The sequence below is a fragment of the Nyctereutes procyonoides genome, unplaced genomic scaffold (assembly GCF_905146905.1).
Source record: "Nyctereutes procyonoides isolate TBG_1078 unplaced genomic scaffold, NYPRO_anot_genome, whole genome shotgun sequence".
In the NCBI taxonomy this organism is placed as follows: domain Eukaryota; kingdom Metazoa; phylum Chordata; class Mammalia; order Carnivora; family Canidae; genus Nyctereutes; species Nyctereutes procyonoides.
Genome location: NW_026575125.1, coordinates 115,797,147 through 115,824,267, shown reverse-complemented (window position 1 = coordinate 115,824,267; position 27,121 = coordinate 115,797,147). Strand labels below are relative to the sequence as shown.

The window sequence follows — 27,121 nt, the reverse complement described above, 5'->3', positions numbered from 1 at the left end:
ACAAAAAGACAAACAAATCATAGAGAACTATTAGTTCAAAAGATAGGGGATTTCTTTTCAGGAACCATGAGGGTGCAAAAGGAAGTGGCATAACATTTTTCAAGTGCTGAAAGAAAAGAACTGTCAACTCCAAACTGGGTCTCTGGCAAAAAATATCTATGTCTATGTCTATGTCTATGCCTATGTCTATATCTCCTTCAGGAACTTGGGGAAATCAAGACATTCTTGGATGAAGGAAAAGTAAGATATGTTGTTGATGATACTCCCATCATCCAAGAATGGCTAAAGGAAGTTCTCCGAGCAGAAAAGAAATGATAACAGGAAAAAAAAGAAACTTTATAAAGGAAAGAAGAAATTCAGAATATGTAAGAACAGTGATAAGTATAATAAAACCTTCTCCTGATGAGATTCTTAAATATATTTGATGGGTGAAGCAAAAATTATAACACCATCTCATCGAATTTTCAGTATGTACAGAAGAAATTGGTAAGACAATTATATTTAAAAAGCAGGGGAGGGAAACAGGATCTAAATGGAAGTAGGACTTCTACAGTTCACTCAAAGTGATAAAGTGTAGAATGTAGAATGAGATAAATTACTTATGTATACTGCTATTAGAGTTACATTAAGTGGTTGCTAGAGTAATGACTAAGAAAGATTACACAATATGATACTCCAAAACACTAAGTATAAATCAAGATGTAATCCTAAAATATGCCTAAGTAACCCACATGGATGCAAGGAAAGAGAAACATCGGAACAAAAACTAGAGGAAGCAAACCATAAAGAATAAAATAGCACATGTAAGCTGGAACACATCAACAATTATCTTACATTTAGATGGCATAAACACACCAATGAAAAGACAGAGATTGGCACAGTAGATTACCAAAAAAAGGCCCAACTATACTCTACCTACAAGATATTCCAAATACAATAGTACAGGTAGGTTGAAAGTAAAAAGGTAGAAAGATATACCATGCAAACACTGATTTTTAAAAAAGCAGTATTGGCTGTATTAGCATCAGAAAAAGACTTGAGAGCAAAGCATATTATGGGAGACAGACAGATATTACAAAATGATAAAAGAATCAATCCACTAGGAAGACATAATGATCCTAAATGTGTACACACCAAACAGCAGTCTCAAAACACATGAAGCAAAAACCGAGAGAACTAAAGGGAGACATAGACACATCCACCTGATACTTGGAGACTTCCAACACCCCATGTTCAGCAATAGATACAACAATTAGTCACAATTAACAAAAATGAAGAACTCAACAATACTTTGTTGACTAACAGGCTCTAGGTGACATTTATGGAATACTCCACCCAATGACAGCAGATTACACATTCATTTCAAGGGCCCATAGAACATACAAGATAAATCAGATCCTGGGTCCTAAAACACAACTCAACAAATTTAAAAGCACTGAAATCACACAGAGTGTGCTCTTTAATTACAGTATTTCTTAATCAGAGTAGAAATCAATAACAGAAAGAAATCAGGAAAATCTCCAAATACTTGAAAATTAAGCAACACACTTTTAAACAGTTCATAAGTCAAAGAGGAAGTTCCAAAGGAAATAAAAAATGCACTTAGCTGAATGAAAATGAGGACACAATTTATTAAAATGTGTGGGGCACAGCTAAAGCAGTGCTGAGAGGGAAACATATAACACTAAATGCATACATTAGAAAAGTGGAAAGGTTTCAAATTAGTACGTAAGATTAATCAACAATCTAAGCTCAAGAACCTAGGAAGAGAAGAGCAAAATAAACCCAAGGCAGCAGAAGGTAGGGAGTGATAAAGACGAGGAATCAATGAAATTGAAAAACAGAAAAATGATAGAGAAAAATCAGTGAGACAAAAAAGCTGATTTCTTTGAAAAGATCAGCAAACTTGACCTCTAGCAAGGCTGAAAAGGAAGAGAGAAGACACCAATTACCAGAATCAGAAATGAGGCAGAGAGCTATTGCTAACTGACCTGGCAGACATCAAAAGACTAATAAGGGAGTATTATGAAAAACTTTACATGCACAAATTTGACAACTTAAATGAAACGGACCAACCCCTTGCAAAACACATGCTACCAAAATAGACTATTTGGATAGCCCTATCCTACTAAGGAAATTGAATTCATAATTTTAAAACTTGCCCCCACAAAACACCAGACCCAGATGGCTCCATTGGAGAATTGTACCAAACATTAAAGAAAAATTAATACCAACTCTACACATTTTCTTACAGGAAATTAAGAGGAGGGAACCTTTCCAACTCATTTTATAAAATTAATATTACCCTGATATGAAAACCAGGCAAAAACAGTAGAAGAAAGAAAACCAGAGACTAAAACCCATCATGAATAAAGATGCAAAAATCCTTAAGAAATTATTAGCAAACAGGGCATCTGGGTGGATCAGTTAAGCGTCTGACTCTTGATTTCAGCTCAGGTCATGATTTCAGGGTCCTAGGATCGAGTCCCATGTCGGGCTCCCTGCTCAGCAGGGAGCCTGCTTGTCTCTCCCATTCTGTCCCTGCCCTAGCTTCTCTCTCTCTCTCAAATAAATAAATCTTTTAAAAAAGAAATTATTAGCAAATGACCACAACTTCTACAATATAAAATATATAACCCAAATCACCCTATAACTATTCAGGCGATGAATCTGTAGTTTAAAACTTTTCCAAAGAGAAATCTTCAGACCTAGATGCTTCCACAAGAGAATTTTACCAGATATTTAAAGAATTGTACCACTTTTACATAATCTCTTTCAGAAAACAGAAAAGGCAGGAAAACTTCCCAATTCATTTCATGACTCTGATACCAAAACCAGACAAACACAGTACAAAAAAATGTGAAACCGTTATCTTTCATGAATTTAAATTTTAAAAAATAAAAAAAAATCAACCAGACATTAGCAAATAAAATTGGGAAATATATTAAAAATATATATAATGACCAAGTGGGATTTATAGTGGGATTGCAAGGTTGGATCATGGAAACTAATTCATGTTATCCACAATATTAACAGGCTAAAAAAGAAAAAGCACATAATCATATCAATTGATGCAAAAAAAAAGCATTTGACAGATTCAACACCCATTCATTATTTTAAAAACCCCACCTCTCATAAAATTAGAAACAGAGAACTTCCTCAATATGATAATGAGCATCTTCAAAAACTCTGCAGCTAGCATTATACTTAATGATGAGAGACTGAATGTTTTTCCTCTTAGATCAGAAACAAGGCATGGGGGTAGCCTGGGTGGCTCAGTTAGTTGAGTGTCTGACTCTTGGTTTCAGCTCAGGTCAAGATCTCAGGGTCCTGGGATTGAGCCTTGCACTGGTCTCTGTGCTCAGCAGGGAGTCTGCTTGTCCCTCTCCCTCTGCCCCTCTTCTGACTCGTGTGTGTACGCACTCTCCTCTCTCTCTCTCTCTCTCAAATAAATAGATAAAATCTTAAGAAAAAACAAGGCAAGGACATCTGCTGTCACCATTGTTATTCAAAAAAATACTTAATTTCTAGCTGGTGTAATAAGGCAAGAAAATAAAAGTCATACAGGTCAGGAAGGAGGAACTACATCTGTCCATATCTGTAGATGACATGATTGTCTACATGGAAAATCTCAAAACACTTGACAAAGTAGCTCCTAGAACTAATAAGTGAGGTCAGCAAGGTCACAGAATACAAGACTGGCACACAAAAGCATCACATGTTCATATACTAATAACAAACATTTGGAAACTGAAATAAAAAATACAATACCATATTGGCATAAGGATAGATGTATAGATTAATGACACAGAAATGAGGGTCAAGTGGGGCACTTGGGTGGCTCAGTGGTTGAACATCTGCCTTTGGCTCAGGTCGTGATCTGGGGTCCTGGGATCAAGTCCTACAACAGAACCTTCGCAGGGAGCCTGCTTTTCCCTCTGCCTATGTTTCTGGCTCTGTGTATGTGTCCCTCATGAATAAATAAATAAAATCTTTAAAAAAAGAAGTGAAGGTCAAGAAATAAATCTTACACTTATGTTCAATTGATTTTTGACAAGAGTGCCAAGACAAAACAATAGTCTTTTCAACAAATGGTGTTGTGACCACTGGATATTCATAACCCCCTTTTCGCTATACATAAAAATTAACTCAAAATGGAAGCCAGACCTAAATGTAACAACGAAAACTACCAAACTCTTATCAAACATAGCAGTAAATCTTTGTGACCTTGAATTAGACAGGAGTTTCTTAGATATGGCATCAAAAGCACATGATTTTAAAAAACTAGATAAATTAGATTTCATAAAATTGTAACTTGTGTGCTACAGATAATACCATCAGGAGAAAAGGGGCACCTGGGTGGTTCAGTCGGTTGAGCATCTGACTTCATCTCAGGTCATGATCGTGGGTCCTGAGATCATATCCCTCATTAGGCTTCCCACTCAGTAGGGAGTCTGCTTGTCCCTTTGCCTCTCACTCTGCTCCTGCCCCTGCTTGTGCTCTCTCTCTTTTTTTAAATAATAAATTTATTTTTTATTGGTGTTCAATTTGCCAACATACAGAATAACACCCAGTGCTCATCCTGTCAAGTGCCCCCCTCAGTGCCCGTCACCCATTCACCCCCACCCCCCGCCCTCCTCCCCTTCCACCACCCCTAGTTCATTTCCCAGAGTTAGGAGTCTTTATGTTCTGTCTCCCTTTCTGATATTTCCTACCCATTTCTTCTCCCTTCCCTTCTATTCCCTTTCACTATTATTTATATTCCCCAAATGAATGAGAACATATAATGTTTGTCCTTCTCCAATTGACTCATTTCACTCAGTATAATACCCTCCAGTACCATCCATGTTGAAGCAAATGGTGGGTATTTGTCATTTCTAATGGCCGAGTAATATTCCATTGTATACATAAACCACATCTTCTTTATCCATTCATCTTTCGATGGACACCGAGGCTCCTTCCACAGTTTGGCTATTGTGGACATGGCTGCTAGAAACATCGGGGTGAAGGTGTCCCGGCGTTTCATTGCATCTGTATCCTTGGAGTAAATCCCCAGCAGTGCAATTGCTGGGTCATAGGGCAGGTCTATTTTTAAGTCTTTGAGGAACCTCCACACAGTTTTCTAGAGTGGCTGCACCATTTCACATTCCCACCAACAGTGTAAGAGGGTTCCCTTTTCTCCGCATCCTCTCCAACATTTGTGGTTTCCTGCCTTGTTAATTTTCCCCATTCTCACTGGTGTGAGGTGGTATCTCATTGTGGTTTTGATCTCTCTGTTTCTCTCTCAGATAGATAGATATCTTTTCTAAAAATGTCATCTGGAAAGTGGAAAAGTGACCCAGAGAATGGGAGAAAATATTTGCAATTCATGTATCTGATAAGGATTTAATATCCAGAATAGATAAAGAGCAGTTACAAATCAACAACAGGAAGACAAATAACCCAACTTAAAAATGAGCAAAGGGCCCAAATAATCATTTCACCAAAGAAGATATACAAATGGCCAATAAACACACAAAACAATGCTCAACATCAGTGGCTGTAATAAAAAAAGATTACAGATGTGGGTGGGAATGCGGAACCCTTATATATTGTTGGAGAGATAGTGAAACAATGGTGCAACTGCTTGGCAAAACATTTTGTCAGCTCCTCAAAATCTTCTTTATTTAAATATTTTTAAAATTTATTCATGAGAGATAGAGGCAGAGATATAAGCAGGCTTCCTGCAGGAACTGGATGCCAGACTCGATCCCAGCACCCTGGGATCATGCCCTGAGCCAAAGGCAGATGCTCAACCACTGAGCCACCCAGGTGTCCAGCTCCTCAAAAATCTTAAGCATGGAGTTACCATATGATCCAGAAATTCCACTTGTAGGTATAGACTCAAGAGAACTGGAAGCTACATCTACAAAAAAACTTGCACATGAATGTTCATAGCAGCATTATTCATAGCAGTAAAGAAGTGATAGCAACCCAAATGCTACCAACTGGTGGATGGATAAACAGACTGTGGTATATCCATACAATTGAATGTTATTTGCCAAAAAAAAGGAATGAAGCACTAAGGCATGCTTGAACATGGATGAAACTTGAAAATATTATGCTAAGGGAAAGAAGTCAGTCACAAAAGGCTACCCATTGTACACTTCCATTTATAGCAATGCCCAGAATAGACAAATCCATAGAGATTGAAAGCAGATTAATAGTTGCCAGAGGCTGAGGGTAAAGGGGGATGGGAAGTGGCTGCTAATGAGTATGTGGTTTCTTTTTGGGGTAACTAAAATGTTCTGAAATTAGATATGGGTGGATGGTTGCACAACTCTGTGAATATACTAAAAAAAACCCACACACTTTAAATGAATTTTATGGTATGTGAATGATACTAAAAAAAGCCCATGTTTTAAAAGCACAATACCATTTACAATTGCTCCAGAGGAAATGCAATACTTAGATATTAAAATCTAAGAAAATATGCATAGGATCTGTATCTAGAAGATTACAAAATACTTATGAAAGAAAGATCTCAATAAATGAAGAGACTTACTGTGTTTATTGATTATAAGACACAACATAGTAAACATTTCAATTCAAACTGTTCTATGGTTTTAATGCAATTCCTATGAAAATCTCAGCAAGGCTTTCCGCAGACATAGACAAGCTTGTTTTAAAATCTATATGGAAGCTTCAGGTCCTAGGATAAAACAATTTTGAAAAACTAGAATACAATGGGAGGAGTCACTCTACCTGGTATAAAAGCTTATTATGTAGCAATATTAATCAGGACTGTGTGACATTGGCCGAGGGATAGGCACATAGATCAACCAAGCAGAAATAGACCTGCACAAATATGCCCCACTCATTTTTTGACAAAAGTGTAAAATTAATTCAGTGCAGGAGGGTGAGCCTTTTCAACAAATGATGCTAGAACAAGTGAACATCTATGGGTGAAAGAAAGAAAGAAAGAAAGAAAGAAAGAAAGACCTCAACCTTATACCTTATATAAAAATCAACTCAAAACAGATCACAAACTTCATGTAAAATACATAACCATGAAACTCAATAGGAGAAAATCTTTGGGACCTAGGGCTTGATGAAATTTCTTAGACTCAACACAAATGCATGGTCTGTAAAATAGTCTTTCTGCGAAAGAATCTGCTAAGAGGATGAAAAGACAAGCTGCAGATGGGGAGAAAATATTTTCAAATCACACACTGGATAATGGACAAGTATGTAAAATATATAAAGAACTCTTAAAACTCAATGGTCAAAACAAAACAAAATGAAAATCCCACAAATAATCCAATTAGAAAGAGGGCTCAAGTCATGAACAGGAATTTCACTGAAGAGAATATACGGATGGTAATTTACACTGTTCAAGAAGAGATGTTCAATAGCACTAGGTGTGAGAGAGATGCAAATGAAAACAACGAGAGAGCACTACACAGGGATCAGAAAGGACCCCTCGTACACTGTCCTACACCATTACCAAAATTATACTGACTGAAAAAGCCCATCTCAAAGGTTACATACTGTTTAGTTACGTTTATATTACATTCTTGAAATGTAAAAAATTACAGAAGTGGAGAACAAGTGAGTGGTTGCCTCAAGTTTGGGACTTGGGGTAGGGCAGAGTAAGAAAGAGGTGGCTTTGGTTGCAAAAGGACAACACTGAGGATCCCTGAGGTGATGGAATTGCTCTTAATCTTGACCATGGTAGTGATCACAGGGATGCAATCATCTGATAGAACTGCTTTGAATTAAATGCATACCCACGTACATAAGTAAATGCATGTAAAATCGGTAAAATCTGAATAAGGTGGATGGATTGTATCAATGCCCATGTCCTGGTGGTGATCCTGAACTACAGTTATGTAAGACCTTACTGTTATAGGAAACAGAGTGAAGGGTGTATGGGATCTCTCTTGCATAATTTCCTAAAACTGTATGTGAACCTACACTTCTCTCAAAATAAAAAGTTTTTCTTAAAGATTTTATTTATTTGTTTGAGGGAGAGCTTGAGGGAGCACAGGTAGAGGGAGGGGCAGAAGGAAAAGCAGACTCCTCGCCGAGCAGGAAGCCAGTCACAGAGTTCGATTCCAGGACCCCAGGATCATGACCTGAGCCAAAGCTAGACACTTAGCTGACTGAGCTCCCCCAGGCGCCCTCAAAATAAAAAGGTTTTAAGAGTCATACTGTAAGTTTTCTATAATTAAAACAGTGTGGTATTAGAATAACAGACAGATTGACCGGTGAAATAGAGCATACATCTAGAAATATATTCCAGTATATGTGGAAATTGAATATACGATAAAGGTGACATTTCAAATCACTGGGGCAAAGATAGATGTTTTTAAAAACTGGGGTTGTGATAACCAGGTATCCATTTGAAAATAGGCAGAGATCCAAATCCTATATCCCCTCATAAGGATAAACTCCAAATGGATAATCTAAATGTAAAGCCTGAAACCCTACAAATAGTGAAAGAAAATTGGGTGAGTTTTTCTTTAACCTGAGTGTGAGGAAAGGCTTTCTAACTGTGACTCATAAAAGAAAAGGTTGATATTTGACCACATAAAAATGCTTTTGCAGTGTGCCTGGCTGGCTCAGCTGGTGGAGCATGCAACGCTTGATCTTAGGGTTGTGAGTTTGAGCCCCACGTTGGGTGTCAAGATGACTTAAAAATAAAATCTTTTTTTAAAAAGTGCTTTTACATGGCAAAGAAAACAACAACAACACCAGCAAACAACAAATTGGGAGAAATTACAACATATATCTCAGGTTAGAAAACTAATAACCTCAATATAGAAACTCTTAAAATTGAAGATTAAAAAACCAAAAACTCAATAGAGAAAGGGAAAAAGACATAAACAGATAAGACACACATGCACGCACACACACCAAAAACATGCTCCAAGTTACTCATAATTAGAAAAATGCCAATTAAAATTACTGAGATACTATTTCTCACCTATTAGATTTACAAAAATTAAAAAGTATAGCAAACACTTTGTTGGCAAGGTTTTAGGAAAAGAGACCCTCTCATACAGTATTGATAGCAATGCAAATTGGTACAAATCTTTCAGGAGGAGAATTTGGCATTGCCTAACTCAACCAATAGGGGTTTAATTTTTGATACACCCATTCCTCTTCTAGGAATCTTCCCTGAACACATAGCTTCAGCAAAATGAAAATACAAATGCACCAGGTTGCTCACTGTAGGGTTGTTTATAATTGCAAAATACTGGAAACAACCCAAAGCTCATCCATAGGAAGGTGGTTGGATAATCTATGGTACTTCCCCACATTGCTGTTAATTAGGCAGCTGTAATAAAAGAATGAGAAAGAGCTCTAGGAAATGAGAAGAGGTGATTGCTAGGATGGACCGTCACATTAAAAAGCAAAACCCAAGAAAGGATCTGTAGGATGCTACTCTTCACGTAAGAAAAAAAGGTCTGTGGGAAAATACCCAGACATCTGCTCATTTGTGCAAAAAGAAACACAGGAAAACGAATGGGGTTGGTTACTTAGTGAAGATGAATGGAATAAGGTGAGAAGGATAGAAATAATGGGAGGTGTCACTTTTTGTACACTTTTAACTTACAGAAGTATGTTATATTTTTCATATGCTCAAAAAAAAAGAGAATTAAAATGAACAAATATGGGGAAACAAGAACCCCACAAGGAATCTAAACAGAAATAAGTCAACGGAACCATACTCAAATGACCACACTGGGGGCAGGGTGTGGAAAACTAGCCCAGCTAATTTTTTAACACAGTCTTTGTATGATATAACCTCAAGCAAAAGACAAAGAGAATTCTAAACAAATATTGCACTCTAGTTAATGGGCTTCTGCTCGCAGAGTTACGGGTTAGCAATTATGAAACTACCTTCTGCGTATTCCAGGATTCAATAAATGAGTAACTACATCATGGATAATAATAGGAAGATTTCTCACTGTCATAAAAGGGAGTTAAAAATATGAACAGAGAAAGAGAATTAACTTCGTTGTTGGATTAGAATTTAGAGGTATCAGTGTAAACTCATGGATGATAGAGACAGCTAGCTAGATAGATAGATGATAGATAGAGAGAGAGGAGACAGAGGGATAGATGGGTAGATAGAGAAATTAACACAATAATAAAAATTACTAAGATAATAAAATGAAATATAGATGTGGGTTAAGTAATGATTTTCCTACTTTTGTGGACTGAGATAGTCTATTAGCAATGACACCCCTTGTAGAAATGAGCATATATCTAGAACCCAGATCTTGGTTTCTAAATTCACCAAAAGAAACTAGGGCTCCTTGGAAAAATGCCTGATTTTTAGGGCTGAGGCAGAAAATGTACAAGATGAGCCTGGAGCATCTTGTTGTGCCAGAAACTAAGGCCATGTTCAGAGAATGATTAGGGACATGCCAAAAAGACTTAAGAGTTGGCATAAAGGGGCTCCCACTGGCCAAGTCTGGGACAATTTGAGCCTCAAAATAAATAATGATAGTAAAGGATTATAACTCACTGAATAGAAAAAAATAACCCATGAGTTTACCTGATATAAATAAATACATAAGCAAATCAAGGGGGGGAGGAGAGCTCTGTCTTCCAGTAGAAACAAACAATACATATAGAAGGGATGATGAAATTAGAAATTCATTATTTGGCAACCAGCATAATAAACTTGCCTCAGGCAAGGATCATCAATGGATGCTAAGGTAGTGAGTGAAAGTTTTCAGAGCAATACGATATTAGCATTTCTTCAAATATATCCCCATAAGATAATCACAACAGGAAAACTAGTACCTCGGCAGTGGAGAAACCTGGCAGACGCTACATGAACCAAGTGATCAAGGTTAACATCACCAGTAATGAGACATCTAGTTACCGCAGACCTCATGGTCTGATGCATGGACAAGGACCCAGCATCACTTCTGGGGCATTCCTGCCAGAAGTGCAGAGCCTGAATCTGATCACGAGGAAACGTCAGACAAACCCAACATGATGGGCACTCTGCAAAACAACTGGCCTATACTTTTCACAAATATCAATGCTACAAAACCACAAAGACTGGTTGAAGAACTGTTCTGGATTAAAGGAGACTAAAGGGACGTAATGACTCAATGCACCGTATGATCCTGAACTTTTTTTTTTTTGCTATAAAATACATTATTGGGACAAGCAGCAAAATCTGAATGAGGTCTTTAGACTGTATTGGAAACCATGCTAGCTTCCTGACTTTGATCAAGATCCTGTGCGTGTAAGAGGATGCCTCCTTTTTAGGAAACATACCTTCACTTACTTAGGAATGGGAGCATCATGTCTGCAGTTTATTCTCACACAATTCAGAAAAACAAAGTGTAGTGTGTGTGTGTGTGTGTGTGTGTGTGTGTAAAGGGGAGTAGCTCAAAGAAAATGTGGTAAAATGTCAACTTTTAGGGAATGAAGTGAAAAGTATTTAGAAATTCTTCATATTACTCTTGCAATTTTTCTTGAATCTGAATTCATGTCAAGCTAAAACATTAAATAAATTTTTAAAAAAGCTTACAAGTGACCAATTAACCCCCAGGATGAAGGGAGGGTGTAGAGAGCAGAGGAGAGGCCTGAGGGCCATTAGACAGGCTCAAAGTTGACGGGAGCATTTCCAGGACACAACAGGACAGGAGTCTCTAGGCACATGTGGGCATCCAGGGAACGGTTACTGTCGTTTTGGTAAGTTTCAGGTCAAAACTGGAGCCTTCCTTGGACAAAAGACGTGGTGCCAACGGTCTGCAAGGCCCTGCTCACTGTGGTGGACACCAGTTGGTTCACTGAACTCCCTGTGGGTCTGCACTCCTAAGCCAGCCCACAAGGCAGCAACTCTGAGAATCAAAACTCTTTTCAGGTGGAGTCATTTGGGAGAATAGATGGACGGATAGATGGACGGATGGACAAATGGATGGATGGACAGGTGGACGGGTAGGTAGAGAGTTAGGATATGGCTGTTGAGCACTTGTATGGTGGCTAGTCTGAACTGAGATGTGTGGTGACTGCAAACTACACGGTGGAATACAAAGATTTCACGTGATAAAAAATGTAGAAACACCTCGACAATTGTTAAGTTGATCACCTGTTGAAATCACGTTTGAAATAGATTGGGCAAAATGAGAGCTACTGTTAATTAATTTCATCTTCTTTTTAGCTTTTTCAATGTGGCTATTAGCACTGGCCTAGTGGATTCACGGGTTTGCAAGGTTTCATACAAATTTCACCTTCTCAGCGAGGTCGTTGCTGCTTGGCCTATGGAGAAGCGCCCCCGTGCCTGCCACTCCCCAACTTCCGTCTTTGATTTTGCTGCAAGTTACTTATCACCTCAGACATGCTGCATTTTTTACTTACTAATCTTGTGTCCCTTCGGTCTCCCCTACTGGACTACCCTCCATGAGCGATTTTTGTCTGCTTCGTTCACTCTTGGGTCATCACCCTGACAAAGCATTACTTTGCATAAGTCCTTTCACCTTGGAGACTTAGTAGCTTTTCACATCTTAACTCTTACATATCTGCCCAGCCTTCCTTACTTCTGTCCATCCGTCTGTCTGTCCATCCATTCACCCATCCATCCGTCCCCCCTTCCATCCATCCACAGCACCAGGCACATAGTAGATACACAAAACATCTTCATTGATTGGATCAATTTTTCAGAATGACTTTTGACCTGTTCCTGAACTGACCGGCACCCAGTTTTGGATTATTTGGGGCTCCAGTTTCACAAGGACCCCTGACTTTCCCAAATTGGAGAGGAGATGCTTCTCCAATGTGCCCCAGCACCTGCGAGGGTCCACAGTAGAGAGCAAGGTCTTGGGCATGGCCCTCCTCTCCCTCCTCCCTTTCGGCCTTGGATTCAAGGCCAAAGCTCCTAACAAATCTGAGTGAGGGGAGGGGATAGATACAGGTTCCCAAAAGGCAGACAGCCATCAGGAACTATGTGGGCAGAGAGGCACATTTATGTATGTATGTCTGTGTGTATTTGAGAGAGAGAGCATGAGCACAAGCAAAGGGATGGGCAGAGGGAGAAGCAGACTCCCCGCTGAGCGGGGAGCCCAATGCAGGGCTCGATGCCAGGACCTTGGGATCATGACCTGAGCCAAAGGCAGATGCTCAACCCACTTAGCCACCCAGGTGCCCCAAGAAGCACATATATTTAAAAAGTGCTAGTCCGTTTCAGTTTTCTTGGACTCATGTAGACCTACCTCTTTCAGCGATTCGAGCAATCCCTGAGTTTTACCTCTAGGAAGGATTTAAAGGTCATATACTCCCCTGGCCCAATCATAGCCTCCAAATAGAATAATCCTACCCAAAAAGAAAAGAAATCTCAGAGAGCCCTCTACTCTTCTTAGCCAGCCCCTTCATTGGAGTGATAGGGCCCAGAGGGCCCAGAGAGAGAAAGGGGCTTGCCCACACATTGAGGCCGCCTCCTCCCAGACATGGGCCCTGTTTCAGGCCAGGGGAGTGGGTGTGGCAAGGCACTGACAAGAGGTGCTTGGGCTACAACCCAGAGAAACAGTCTCAGAGCTAGTGGCTGTGTGGGGATGAGCTGGGCAGATCTGTAAGGGCGCCATGAGCTATGGGTGACCAACGCAGACCCTTTGCTCTACTGTGGATGCTCGCAGGTGGCAGGGCACACTGGGCTGCTCCTCCTCTCTAATTTGGACAGGTCGAGGGTCAGTATAAACCTGGAGCTCAAAGTCATTTTCAAAACAAACTAACAACAAGCAAACATGCCAAGTACTGTGGGTGCAAACAGTTGAGAAACTTAAAGCTTCTTCTAGACAAGACAAACTGTTACTCATTACAAAAATAAGGGTGGGGTGGCCTGCAGTTTTTTTTTTCCATAATGAAAATTGGCAAATATGAAGTCAAACATAAAACAGCCCATATGTTTAAATTAAAATAATTCCAAATAACAAGTCCCCGAGGACTACATCTCTGCCCCCACCCCATAATTTCTTTTAAAAAATCTGTTCTATCCTAAATTAGGCGTTGGTACCAACAGAATTAAATATTTACTTTTGCTGAGAACAACTCTTTGTTACTGGGGGCAAGGATGGAGGACAGAAATTCCTTTTTGATAAGCTACCATTTGAGAGCTGCAAATCAAAATCACCCCTATCTCCCTTCTGTGGCCCACACGCTGAAGGCCCAGATGGTGCTCTGTAAGGGCCTGTGAGCCAGGGGGTGGAGCAAACAGCTCCAGGGTGGGCTGAGAGTGGGAATGCCTGAGTCCCGGACTAGCTTGGCCCCAGCATCCTCGTGGGTAAGACCAGGGGTTTCTAAGGGAACTTTCGATTTAACCATTCTTTGGTCCTACATAAATACATATCAATTCCTTTTGTCTTCACCCAAACTTCCAGAACTATTCTTGGCCATATAATAGTCACATCCCCCACCTACCAAACTAACATGCACCCCCCACACATTGTCAAGTCTGGTCATTTCAAAAAGAGCAAATTATAATGTGTCCTCTTCAAATATATTTTTTTAAGATTGTATTTATTCATTCATGAGAGACAGAGAGAATCACAGACACAGGCAGAGGGAGAAGCAGGCTCCTCGCAGGGAGCCCGATGTGAGACTTGATCCCAGGACTCCAGGATCACACCCTGAGCCGAAGGCAGACACTCAAGGAGTGTCTGAGCCACCCAGGAGTCCCCTTTTCAAATATTTTAAGTAACTTAGAGTTTAGTTTGCAACTCACAGAATCATGCAGTGTCAGGGCTCAAGAGGCCCTTCAGATTTCCCCAGCTGAGTCCTTCATTGTACAGATGGGGAAACAGGCTCAGAGCTAGATCTGGAGCGCACGTTGGCTGACCCCCCAGGTGGCTGTTCTTCCCACTGCAGCCCTAGGGACCCCCGCCCAGACTCAAAGCTGGTTCTAAACAGTGAACCTTCCAAAGGGCAAGCGCTAACTGCCATGATTTCCGATATTGGGTTGATTACTTGACCATTCCTACAAATGCTGCGGGCACCTACTTGCACCTCTCCTCCCCACCCAGATGAATAACGAAGCAGAGGCAGGAACATTCCAGCGAAGGACAGAGACGGCGCCGCTGGGCATAAGGACCCAGTACTGAATACTCATCCTCAACGAGATCCTTATGTAACCACCCCTGGCAAATCTGGCTTTCCTCAACAAAAGGAACAGGGGATGGGGGGACACCTCAATCGGTGTGTAAGCCAGTTCGAAGCAAACCAGCACTCATCTCTCCATAAAGTAGAGGGACAGCCCAAGCTCCCAGCAACATACTCCTTTCCAAAAGGTTCTACCTTGAGGGTGGGGGGGATGGGCATAACCAGATCTGCAAGTGTGTGGTACTGCACAGCAAGTGGCCCGGCAAGGCCAGGACATCCTCTGAGGGTTCAAATGCCTTCCCAAACCTGCTCTCCACCCTCTCGGCTGATTTTCAGGACCTGAGCATCCATTTGGGCCAGGTTAATCCAATGACAGGGTTATCTTTAAGAGAAGTAAAAAGCCCTTATTGTAAGGAGCCAGAGGGCCTGGAAGAGCACAGGCCCAGCAGGAGCCAAGGACATGCCCTCATGCTCATCTGTGCTCCTGCACATCCCCGCTCAGAGCCTTAGTTTACCCATCTGTGAGTCATGAGCCCTCCTGGCTTTGCCATGAGAAGGCTTTCTGCATTTGTAGGGTTGGACGTGGATGACGGAGGGGGTTCTCAGAATCACACCCGGCAGACCCCTCCCCTCCTCCTGAGGCTTCTCTCCAAAGAGAACATGAGGCTCCCAACCCTCAGGACAGGGTCCTGGCCAGGACCCCAGCCAGACCCACCACCTAGTTCTCACAAGGAGCTGGCCAGACCTTTTTAGTTATTTCAGGGGGAGCCACAGACCCACTTTGACCTCCTGATGCCAGGTGTGACAGTGGGAATGTAGAAAACCAAACCAAATCATTGGCCTTCTCAGATCCCATTTGCTAACCTCTGTGGCAGGCAGATATGGAATCTCCTCCAGGGCCCTAGGCCAGACACACACAGCCAGGCCCCACTCAGCAGCTGCACAAGCAGGATCTCTAAGCATGCAAGGCCTGCAGAACTGTCGAGATCGCATAAACACTGCCTGCCTTCCCAAGCCAGAGAGACTCTTTTGTGCTAGTTTGCTTGGGTGTAACTCACACAATGATCAAACAAAGGGAAAAAAGGACTTTAGACCTGATTTTCCTTTGTTAAATTTCTCAGGTCAAATGAGAAAGCAACATGAAGAGTGACCAGTGACCCTAAAGAGAGCAACCCAAGAGCGTGTCCTGAGCCTGATGTCTACAAGACCATCTCACCGATGCCAGCTCTTTTGAATCTCCCACGATGCCATTAGGCTGGGCAGGACTGGCATTCCTGCATCCCCATCTGTCCACCGAAGACACTGCAGCTCAGGTAGGTTCAGGGATTTGCCAAGAATCCCACAGCTGTTCAGTGACCTTTGCTAGAAGGCAAACCTCATTATTCTTCCCACCACATCATGGTGTTTCTATAGCCATGTGGTAACAGGGATGACCGAACAATCTGCATAGCCCCAGGCACTACATCGAGGTTTCTTAACCCATCTCAAAGATCCCTGAGGGAATCATGGATAGGCTTCCAGAAAGATCCATGAACCCTGGAAATTAAAAGCAACATTGCATATTCTTGTGTGGTGGTCCTTAGACCACAACTTTCATCAGATTCCTAAAGAAGTGTGTGACCCACAAAAGGCAGGGAGCCATCCCAGCTCCAGCGAGACAGGAATAATTTTTGGTATGATTTGGGGCTCAGGAGACGGGCTGGAGTCGGCCTCCCTGGGGGCAAGCTCAGGAGAGCCCTGGCAGCCAGGTGGTCCTGGCTGTTCTCCAATCTCATGAACAGAACAGCTTTACGCAGGGCACAGTGCCACTTTGGTGGCCACTTTGGTGGGTAGGGGGTGTCCAAAAGGACCTCCCCAAGCCCTGAACACCTCCCACCGGTGTCCTACAGAGCAGATGCTCTCCAAGGCGTGGCAACCCCAGCATCCCATAATTCAAGTCAGAGGTTCCAGATTCTCCCAAGAAAGGGAATCACACTAAAGACCAACAGGGCTGAGGAGGGCAGGGGTTGCCCAGGACCCAGCAAGTGCAAGGTGGGGGCACTGAACCCATATATGCTCTGCTCAGGATTTTGCCAAGAGCCAACCCATAGATGTGACCGAAGAGGCCAAAAAGCCTGTCCCCGGCATTGTGGAGAACAAGGGCTCCAGAGCCAGCCCTCTGTCTGGGCACCACCTTCCTGAAAGGATGTGGTGAGGATGAGAGAGACAACATCAGCTTCTAGTCCTCAACTTCTGGAGTGACACGGACTCTCGAAGGCAAAGTGCTTCTCCTTCCTGAGACGAAAGGAAGAGCCACCGCGCTTCTCTGCCCCTGAGACAGGTGCACACATGAGAGGAAAAGTCTGGCTCTCCTGCACAACCTGCTGACCTGGGGCTCAGCCTCCTGCTGTGGACTCCGAATAGCACCGGGCAGGGGGAGCAAAGGATGCTCTGAGGGCCTCCAGCCCCGGGTCCGGGTCCGAGGAGCCAGACCTCCCCACCACCCCAGAGAGGGCACGGGCCTCGGGCTCCCACACCCACTGCTGCTGTTCAGCCAGAGAGGACAGACGAGGTTTGTAGGGCTGCCAAGGGGCTGTCACTCTGGGGGGATGCAGGGAGGAGGAGGGAGGGAAGCCCTTGGGGAGGCTCCCAGTGAGGGGAGCCCTTGGGTTTAGACTTTCTTGGTGTCGCCTGGGGAGTAGACCGTGGGGGGCTCCAGCTTGACCTCCCCGGGGCTGCAGGCCCACCACCCAGCCTTGGAGAACGCCAAGCAGGGCCCCTGTCACGCTCCAGGGCGACGCACAGGCCACAGGCGGGGTGACAGGAGCACCGTGACCCTCCTCCGTATTGTCAGGGCTGTGGCTGCCACTAACCCAGTCCCGCTCTTTACCCCGGTGCTGGGGTGTGCCTGGAAACAACCAGATCGTGTTCACTTTCATTCAAATAGCAGCACCAAGATTTGAACACCAAGTGTGTCAACTTTGACTCCTTATCCCTAAAATGAACTTTAGAGTGGCAGCTAAATGAAATGGCATACACTTCCTTGAGCTTTTGTGACAACATGTTCACGCACCAAACTGCGAAGAAAATGTAGTAATTAGAGGTTAAATTAATCCTTGACAGACAAGCGTTTTAGTAACACTGTGGCCTCCTCCCCAAACCTAGCATAACGCGTGCCAGGCCTTCACGTGACGCTGGCAACCACACCACAAACTACCGTCCCACTTAAAATTCCGAGGTCGGCGCTGGAACTTCCAGAGGCAGATATTAACACTGAGATCTCATTAAGAACAAAACCCAAACAATCCCCAAAACTGTCAACAAAGCCCACCCAGCCAAGCCCTCCAAGGGCCCGGCTGCCCGACTCTCCATCAGCAGCTGGAAAACAAGACCAGACACACTCCTTTCTGAGCGCCTCTCCCCAAAGTCCCAGGCCCCAGATTGCTCCTTAACTTATAACCTGCTGGCTTCACCAGTTTAGCCTGATTGCAAGGCGCCCTGACGAGACCCATAAGCCATGCACGCCACGAGCCCACCTCTTCTGCTCTTCCTCAAAAGGAGAGGTCTGTGTGCCCACAGGAGGGGTGCAAAGTGCATGTTCCGGACTCAGATGGTTGACTCAAGAGTCAGTGTCCCCTCGGGAAAGTTGGACCCCACCCTGGGCCTCATATTTGTCTTCTGTAAAGTCACAAGGTTTAACTCTTCCAGCTAGAAAGTTCTCCATCTTTCAGTGCAGGAGTTTGTAGGTGAGTTGGGGCATCCATGCCAACCGTGGGCAGGAACTGTACTCAATAGACTAATGGGGCCATACAAAGGAAGGCAGAAGGGCTTCCACCTCCTCCCCTCTTGTGTCACTGAGCCTCTAGAAGAAGCTAGGGGTAGGGAGTTTCAAGTTCAAACACGGGGCAAAATACGAAAGCAGGTGCCACTCGCTAACTCATGCCCCATGGCATCCAGCGGCCTTTCCTGGAATGGAGAGAAATGTGTCCTGATGGCCTGGGGTCCAGGTGCTCGGACAGGTGGAGGGAAGGGGGAGACACAATGGCCAGCTGGCCAGGCCCCCTTGTAGCATGATGGAATCCTGCGCTCAGCCCCATCCTCCTCTGGGCCTCATGGAAGAGTTCTGTGCTCAGAAAACAGCATCACCCAAACCCCCACTTAATGGCTATTTACTGGGCAGAGCAAGAAGTAGGGCACCCCGGGAGGGGAAGGCAGCTGAGCCCCCCACCGGAGGAAGTGAGGGGATTTCCAGGCTGAGACCCAGGTGGTAGAGAAAGGGGTGCTGGCTGCCCCCCGGGGTCAGAGCAGGTCTGGGTTGCTATGGGTGAGCTCCTCCTCCACCACGGTACAGAAGAGCCCCCCCCCCCATGGTGTGGGCCAGGGAGGGAAGGGGGCTCTGAAGCTGCGGTTCCTGGGAGGACCCGAGGAACTCTTCTAGGCAAGGAAAGTTCTCGCAGACTTTGCAAAGGGCTTTTTCTTTCTGGTGCTCCTTAGGCCCTGTCTCTGGAGGCTTTTACTCTGGGGAGCCCATCGTCAGCAAAGTCCCTCACTATGCCTCAACCTGGGAGATGTTTTGGGGTTGTGACAAATGTGATTGCTTTGGAAAATCTGAAGAGGTCAGATCCTCTGGTGGTGGTGGTGGGGGGGGGGACTTGAGGCCCAAAGGAAATCAGGGAGGCTCTGTAAACAGGGGGAATAAAGAAAGCAACAGGGTGGGGGAGGGAAGAAACACAACTCTCTTGCTTCCAACCCTCCCCTTGCACAAAATGCAAGGGCTGGTCATTCGGAGCAGGACACCCCTGGGACCATGCGTCCCCAGTGCTCGCAGGTAAAGACTGTATACCACATGCTACTGTTCCTCGCCTCCACGGGACCCCTGACCAACTGCCCAATGGCTCTGTGGGGCCCTTTCTTCCTTTGCTACTGTTTCAGCCAAGTGACAACAGTGACAACAGCAACAAGTAATAAGCCTTGCCAGACAATCCCATCAGGTGCATGCAGATTCAGGAAGCTTCCCTGCTCGAGACCTGAAGATGTTTCAGGACTCAGTGTCTGCAAAATCAGACTGCTTCCAAGTGAGCTTCGAGAGGCTTCTTTCCTGCCATACAGCTGACTGATGCTGCCTAGGTTACCCTGGGTGGCGGCGCTGGGAGGGGGCTGATGGGAATCAGTTTTATTGTGCTGGTGCATAGTAACGGGCTCCTGCTCCCCGCCATCTATCTCCCTCCCTGGCCACATCTGTCTGCTCCAACAAACACTCAGCCTTTTCTGCTTGGATAAGGAGATTTTCTAGTTACATCCATTATATGTGTATCAACATTTATGGCAGCGAGATAATTGCCAAAGAGCTCAGAGGATAAAAGGTCCTTCTTCATAATGTTCGCACCCACCCCCCACGTTTAAAAAAAATCAATATTAAAATCAAGCAGGACAGTGGCAGATTCTTGCATGGCCGCTGTGTCCTCAAAGTTGGAAATGTGATTTAAAAAAGACGAACAAACACCCAGCTGGAAGAGGAAGAAAAGAAAAGGTTCAACGGTGAGTTCAGAGCCCAACTCCAGAGAGGGTGGCGTGAGTGCAGACGGAAGGCCTTTTTGTCCTTGAAACCTTTGCTAAATAACTGCAAAGCAGCAAATCTGCTCTCTATTAGATGAGTCCTTTGGAAACATGCCAGTCTAATTTCAAAGAGTTTAGATCCTGTTATCTGTAAACCAACTCAATGATTAGGAGACCTGAGATCCCCAGATTACAGGTACGGGACCAGAAGCCTTCCAGAATGCCTCCCAGCCTCCACCCTCTCTGCTTCTGGGGGAGAAGTTCACACCACCAGCAAAAGACACAGAGAAGGAGCACTTCTCACTTTCATATTGTTTTGCTTGGCCTTCTGCCATTTTTTTTTTTTACTCCTCTTTTTGCTGTCCCTCCAAAGCTCAGCCCCATCTCTTTGTCTGTGTGGCCACTTTCCCCAAAGGTGTTTTTCTTTCCCCGAAAAATGACTATTTCATTTACAAATTGCATTGTGTTCGAGCTGGAAGGAACTCAGACTCTCAGGTCATGAGGGGGCGGTGGGGTAGGCAGGAGAAGCAAGGAGCCGGGATGGACTTGCCCAAGATCACTCAGCTAATTAGTGGAGAAAGTATTCTAGAATACAAGTTTGCCAGCTCCTGGGCTAATTATCTCTCCAATGCACCGCTGCAGGAAAAAAAAAAGGGGGGGGGGAGAAAAAGAAAATCCGACTCTTTAAAAAAATAAAAAAGAAAGAAAAGGTTAACTGCATAGAGGAAGCCCCTTTAAAGAAGAAGCGTCGTCCAACCATTGACAGAACCACTGGTCTAAGATCAGTTTCTGCCCAATTCGAAGCCTGGAGAGTCACTGAGTTTCCTAGGGATGATCTATTAACAGGTGCATTTTAAGCCTTAGGTGATTTGCTTAAAATTGGGGGGGGGGGATGATATGAAACATGCTGGCCAGGCTTGAAAAAAAGTCCCTTTCCTTATTGAAAAGGATCAACAATAGTCAATCTCTTACCTCAAGGGTGCCCTGAATGTGTAGCCCCCACCCCCACCCCAGCAACAGGCTATTTCCTGGTTGAGTTTAAAAATTCAATGACGTTCCTGTTTCAACCCACACATCTGTGTCACTGTCAGCGTCAGTGGCAGGAAAACAGACGAAGTCACCCTTTGCTAATGATTTCCTAACATGGAATTTCCTTGTATCTCCTCAAGCCTTTCTTCTTCTAAAGCCAAACTGTTTCCCCCCCCTCTCAAACACACTGTACTGCAGGAAAACTAAAATGGTCACGGCCGGAAGGGATGATTTCTAAGGAGATCTTATAAGGAAGCGCTGCAGATCTTTGTGATATTTTTAATGTGTGTGCGTTGGGGGGGTGGGGTGGGGGAGAGCTGCTAGTTTTTCTAAAGCCAATGTGAACAAAACGGAGAGATTTTTCTCCCAGGCATCTGGGAATATCTCAACCCCTCTCCTGCCTCCCTCTTCCCAAGTTCCACTTTGAGCAACATTCTTTTATCAGTATTAAAGGAGACACACGCACGGTCTGCTCGCGTGGGGACCCGGGGGACAGAGGGCAGGGCAGCACCCAGAGTAGCGGACAGGCGGGTGGAGGACCAGCAAAGCACAAAGCCATGGAGGAGCCCATGCCCTCTCCGGTCTGGAGACCATCCCATTTTAATATGCCAACTGGTCATCTAGAGAAAAGAGGGATGTTACTTTAAGGCAAAGAAGCTGATTAGCTGCTCTGGCTGGCAGCAAACAGCTGGTCTGTCCGGCAGGTTCAAGGCCATTTCAGCTACTCTCTTATGGAGGCACCATATGTTCCATCTCGCACATCAGCAGCTTTATTTTCCAATGATCTTGCTCCAGAAGGGAAGCACAAAAGGGGGAGGAGAAGGTAGAAGCCGCGGTTTACCCTTTGAGTACTTTCTCGTGGTTGTAGGTGCAGTTGGGATGTGTGTGGGGGGGGTGGCGGTGAGGGGGACGGGACGTTAGGGCTTCACCTTCGATTCCAAAAATGAGAGAACAAATGTCTGACCAACACTGTCGCATAACGTCCAGAGATGGGAGTGGAGTGGATGGGGGGAAACAGGCAAAAAGGCACAAATAATTTGCCGCCCGTGAGATTAAATGGGAAGGGGGTCGAAGGCAGCGAGAGATCCAGAGATCGAGATCAGATCGGGAGAAATCTGACTTCGCTCTTTGGACCCCGCCCCCTTCTCCTTATTTGTCAATTTTTCTTATTGTCAGTGTCCCTTTCCCCAACAGAACAAACTTTACGAGTGGAGCGGACGGCTTTGGCGAGGGCGGTGGGGGCGGAGGCGCGGCAGGCCGACGGGTGGCGAAAGGTTACTTCTAACAGGTTAACATTCCTCGCTGCAGTCCGAGTGCCCACGAGTTGGGGGGGCAGGGAGGGCAGGTGTAGGGGATACGGCCCCGCTAAATTCTCAATCCAACTAATGCCGGTAGCCCACGCGTCCTGGACACCCCCAACCATCCCGCGCTGGGTCCGCGCAGAGGCGACACAGCGACCCACGGTCCGGAGGTGCTTCCCCGTCCCCGCGGCCCGCCTAGGCTGCGCGAACCTCCGAGGCGGCGGTTCCGACTCCCTCCGGGCCTCCAAACAAAGGGGGACCGCGGACCATTTAAGCCCCGGAGTGGGGGGGAAGGGGGGCTGCGGGGAGGGTGGCCGGCGGGAGGGCGCAGGAAGGAGTGAGGAGCGTAGCCGCAGGGTGGCGAAAGCCTCACAGTCACGGCCGTCGTCTCAGCCACCCGCGGGCGCGACAGCCGCCCGGAGCCGGGAGGTGAGGGGCCCGGGCTGCAAAGCGAAACCGAGGAAAGGGCGCCCCCTATGCCCGCGCCCGGCGAGCGCAGCGGCGAGCCGCATCTGCCCTTCCCGCGGAGCGTGCTCGGCCTCTGCGTCCTCCCGCTCGCCGCGCAGCCCGCCGGGCCGTCCCGGCCGCTGGAACCCTGAGGATCCGCCGCGGGCAGGCGGGGCGCGCGGTGGGCGCCAGGAGCTCGAGGGCTCCCCACGCCTGCTGGGTGCCCGGCGAAGGTCTTCGCAACACAGCCCCTCCCCCACCGCCTACACTTGCCCTCCTGTCCCGAGCGACTCGAGGCCACTGGGAGGCAGCCGCCCCCGCCCCCTGTCTCTGCGTCCCTTTCCCCCTTCCCTCTCTCTAGCCTCCTGGGAAACAAAGGGGCTTTTTATAAAGCGGATTGTTGGCGGCTGCGGCGGCGGGGGTAGGAGGGAGGGGGGATCTATAAAGACAAGAAGAGGTGGGGTGGGGGGAGAAGCTGCGCGGCCTCCGGGAGCCCCAAGCGGCCCGGCGGCCGGGAAGCCCCCGCGGGTGCGCGGCCCACCCCGCCCGGCCCGTGGGCACTCGGGCGGCGGCCCGCGTCTGCCAAGGGTTGGGCTGCGCCGCTGCGATGCTGCCCGCCGGCTCGCCGCAGCTGCCCGGGAGGGAACACGATCGCCGGGGCCGCGGGGCAGAGGCGGTGGAGACCGCACGGCTCCCGCGGGGTTCTCCCCGGGGAGACCCGGGCCCTCTCCCCGCCAACTCTTTCGAAATTGCTTGGGCTCGGGGAGACTTTGCGTCTTTGTTCCAGCGCGGCCGCCTCTCGTACGATCGGCTCGCTCGCCCTTACAGACAATGTCCCGGGGCCGGCCTCGGTAGCCTACCCGCAAGCGACACGTTCGCGGTGGGGACGGCACCCCGGGGGGATTCCTTCTGCTGCCAAACAACGACGACAAGCCACCCAAGCAAGTGGAGTCCCTGCTCCCCACGTCCCCCAGGCATCCTGTGCTCCCTCCCGCGCACACACTCACAGCCACACTCGGGGTGCCCGGCTCAGCCGCACTGAGCTGCGCGAGCACCGTGGGGCTGAGCCCCCGGCCCGAAGGGCGTCAGTTTCCTCGGGTTCCGACGACTTCAGGGCAGTTTTCTGGCAGGCTAATCCTATTAGCGTCTGCTCAGTCCGCGTTTAATCACGGATCAAAATCAGACGGTACGGCCAGCTTTCCAAGTGCCTTCGGACACACTGCATCGGGACAGAGCCTAGCCGAGCCAACTGGCCCAGAAAAGTATTTGGCGGCGCTCCGGGGGGCTTCCCGCCCGCCCTTGCCGGCGCCGGGCGCCGGGCTCTGCCGCCGCTCCGAGGCCTGGGAGCTCCGAGCGCGGGGGCGCCGGGAGCTCCGGGCAGGAGCCCAGTCGGGGCTGCCTTGAGCCGCCAGCTTCGCTCGGGGCTGCTCTCCAGAGGAGGATTTGGCAGGGGAGGGAGCGCCAGGCAGCGGGCTCGGCGCACGCACACTCCACACTCCCGCTCAGTGGCGGCAAAGCGGGTTGGGGTGTGTGTGTGTAGGGGGCGGTGGAATCCTTTGCCCAGCGCCCACTGTCCACCGGCCCAGGCTCAGGGAGCTGGCATGCGATGGGAGCGTCGCCGGTGGCATCCGGGCGCCAGCGGCCCGGGGGGGCGCCGGAACGGAGTGAGAGCCTCCCGGTGAGCCCGGCGGGGCCAGAGAAGCCCGGGTGGCTCGCGCCCCTCTGCCTTCCGCTCCCACCCCCCGCCCGCCCCGCCGCCCCCGGCACTTCACCGCCCCCGCCCGGTTCCAGACACCCGATGGGCGCCGGGGAGCGGGCAGAGGCCGAAGTCCCGGGCGACGGGAGCTGCGCTCAGGCCGGCCCCGGCCAGTTCGAGAGGGGGGCCGGCCGCGCGGAGCGCCAGGTGGGCCGTGTGCTCGCAGCAAACTTTGGGGTCCCTCAGATCCTCCGCGACGGGAACCACCAGTGTGGGCCACAAGTGCACCCCGGAGCCCCCAGAGCGGCCGGACCTCCCGCTCCCGCCCTCAGCCTTACCGTGCTGCGGAGCTCCCTCGGCGGCGGCGGGGGCAGTGCCCGAGGGGCGGGCGGCCGCCGGCGCAGGCAGCCTGGCCTCGGGCACCCGCCGAGCGGAGCGGCCCGGCCCGGTTGCGGATCACCCCCTGGCTAGCGGCCGGTGCCCCCGCGCCCGCCCGCCGCCGGCTGCTTCAGCTCGCGGCCAAGTTCATGCCGGCGGCGCTGCAGTGGCGGCCTCAATCTGCTCGCTCCATTCCCACCGCCCGGCTCCGCGCCGCGCGCCCGGAAGGTGGAGTTTCGGGGGTTTAAGTTACTGATAGGCATTTCTCACTGCTGTGTCACTCGGGGAGGAGGAGACACGCACGCCGCACACTCACACACCCTCACACTCACGGCGACGAGCGGCCCCGGCCTTAAAGGGGAAGCTGCGCTGCCCCGCCCGCGACCCCGGCAGCCCCGAGCCCCCGAAACGCCGAGTTTCCAGGCCGGATGGGGCCGGGGCAGCGGAAGCGCGGCGGCCGCCCCAGGGGCCTCCCCGGCCCTCCTGCCACTCTTCGAAAGGGAAAGCGGCCGCGGGCTGGCTTCCCTGCGGTCGCCTCGGTCCTCCGGTCCACTGGAGCCGGGGCAGCCGGGGAGGGCGGGAGGGGAGGACGGGGGCCGCCGCCGCACTTACCTCGGAGGCTCCGCGCGCAGCAGGAGGCGGTCGGCGCCCTCGGCGGCAGGTGGCCCGTCTAGACGGTGCGCTGATGGGGAGGAGCGACAGCGGGGTGACCGAGAGCCCCTGGACACGAGCGGATGGAGCTCGCCCGAGGGCAGCAGGAAGAGCCCTGCGCGCTCGGGAAACCCGCACGCGGCAGGTAGCCTTCCCGCGTCTGGGCAGAGCAGGCTGGAGAGCCGTGCGCGCCCCTGACAGACGGAGAGCAGCGGGGAGAGCGGGAGCGCCAGCTCTCACCAGCGACAGGGCGAGACAGCGCGCGAGACTGGCAGACACCGAGAGGGGCAGAGGGAAAGACGGAAATCGAGAGAGGCACCGGCAGACCGACAGAAAAGGACGGAGACAGGGGGCTAGAGGGACACCGGGGAGAGAGTGGGGGGACACAGAACGACAGCAGGTCCCTGGGAGACACCGGAGCGGCACAGGGCAGGGAGTCTCACCGTAAACTAGCCTGTCCAATCCACTCCCACCCGCGGCACACACACACCCCTTTCCCATTCTGAGCGGAGACTGACCCCAGGGCTGGGGGCTGGAACCCCCTCCTCCCTCGTCCTAGGGGGGGGCGCTCACCTTCAGTGGTGGCTGTTGGGTAGGTAGCGCCTGTCCCACTGGCGCCGCGTCTGCTAGCTGGCTCTCGCCCGGACAGCCAAGCCGACCTGCTGTGACGGCAGTGGGGACCAGTGCTCTCAGGTGGCAGCTACAGAACTGCACCCCCCAGCCTAGTGTCCTCCTTCCCCCTCCCGTCCCCCGCCCTCTCCCTCATCCCCTCCTCCGCTGCCCGTCAGCACCCCCACCAGCACCCCCACCCCACCTCCGCGCAGACCTTGTCTGTGCTGCCCGCCACTATGCCCAGCCAGGAGCCTAGGCGCGCCAGCCAGGCTCCCGCCCCACCGGCCCGGAGGTGGAAGCCCCTTCCCGAGCTGGGCGCAGCGGTCCGCTCTCTGCCAGGGGTTACCCCGGGGCAGACACCTGCGGCTTC

General features: G+C 48.4%; 1 protein-coding gene across 2 annotated transcripts in view; it reads right to left on the bottom strand.

Annotated features, from left to right (window-relative positions):
* Positions 1-25,657, bottom strand: part of MAMLD1 (mastermind like domain containing 1) — a 118,785-nt gene extending 93,128 nt beyond the window's left edge. For both annotated transcript variants that reach the window (XM_055338492.1, XM_055338493.1), the window contains exon 1: positions 25,449-25,657. The gene's annotated coding sequence lies outside the window, so the exon portion shown is untranslated. The remainder of the gene's footprint in view (positions 1-25,448) is intronic.
* Between the last annotated feature and the right edge of the window lie 1,464 nt (positions 25,658-27,121).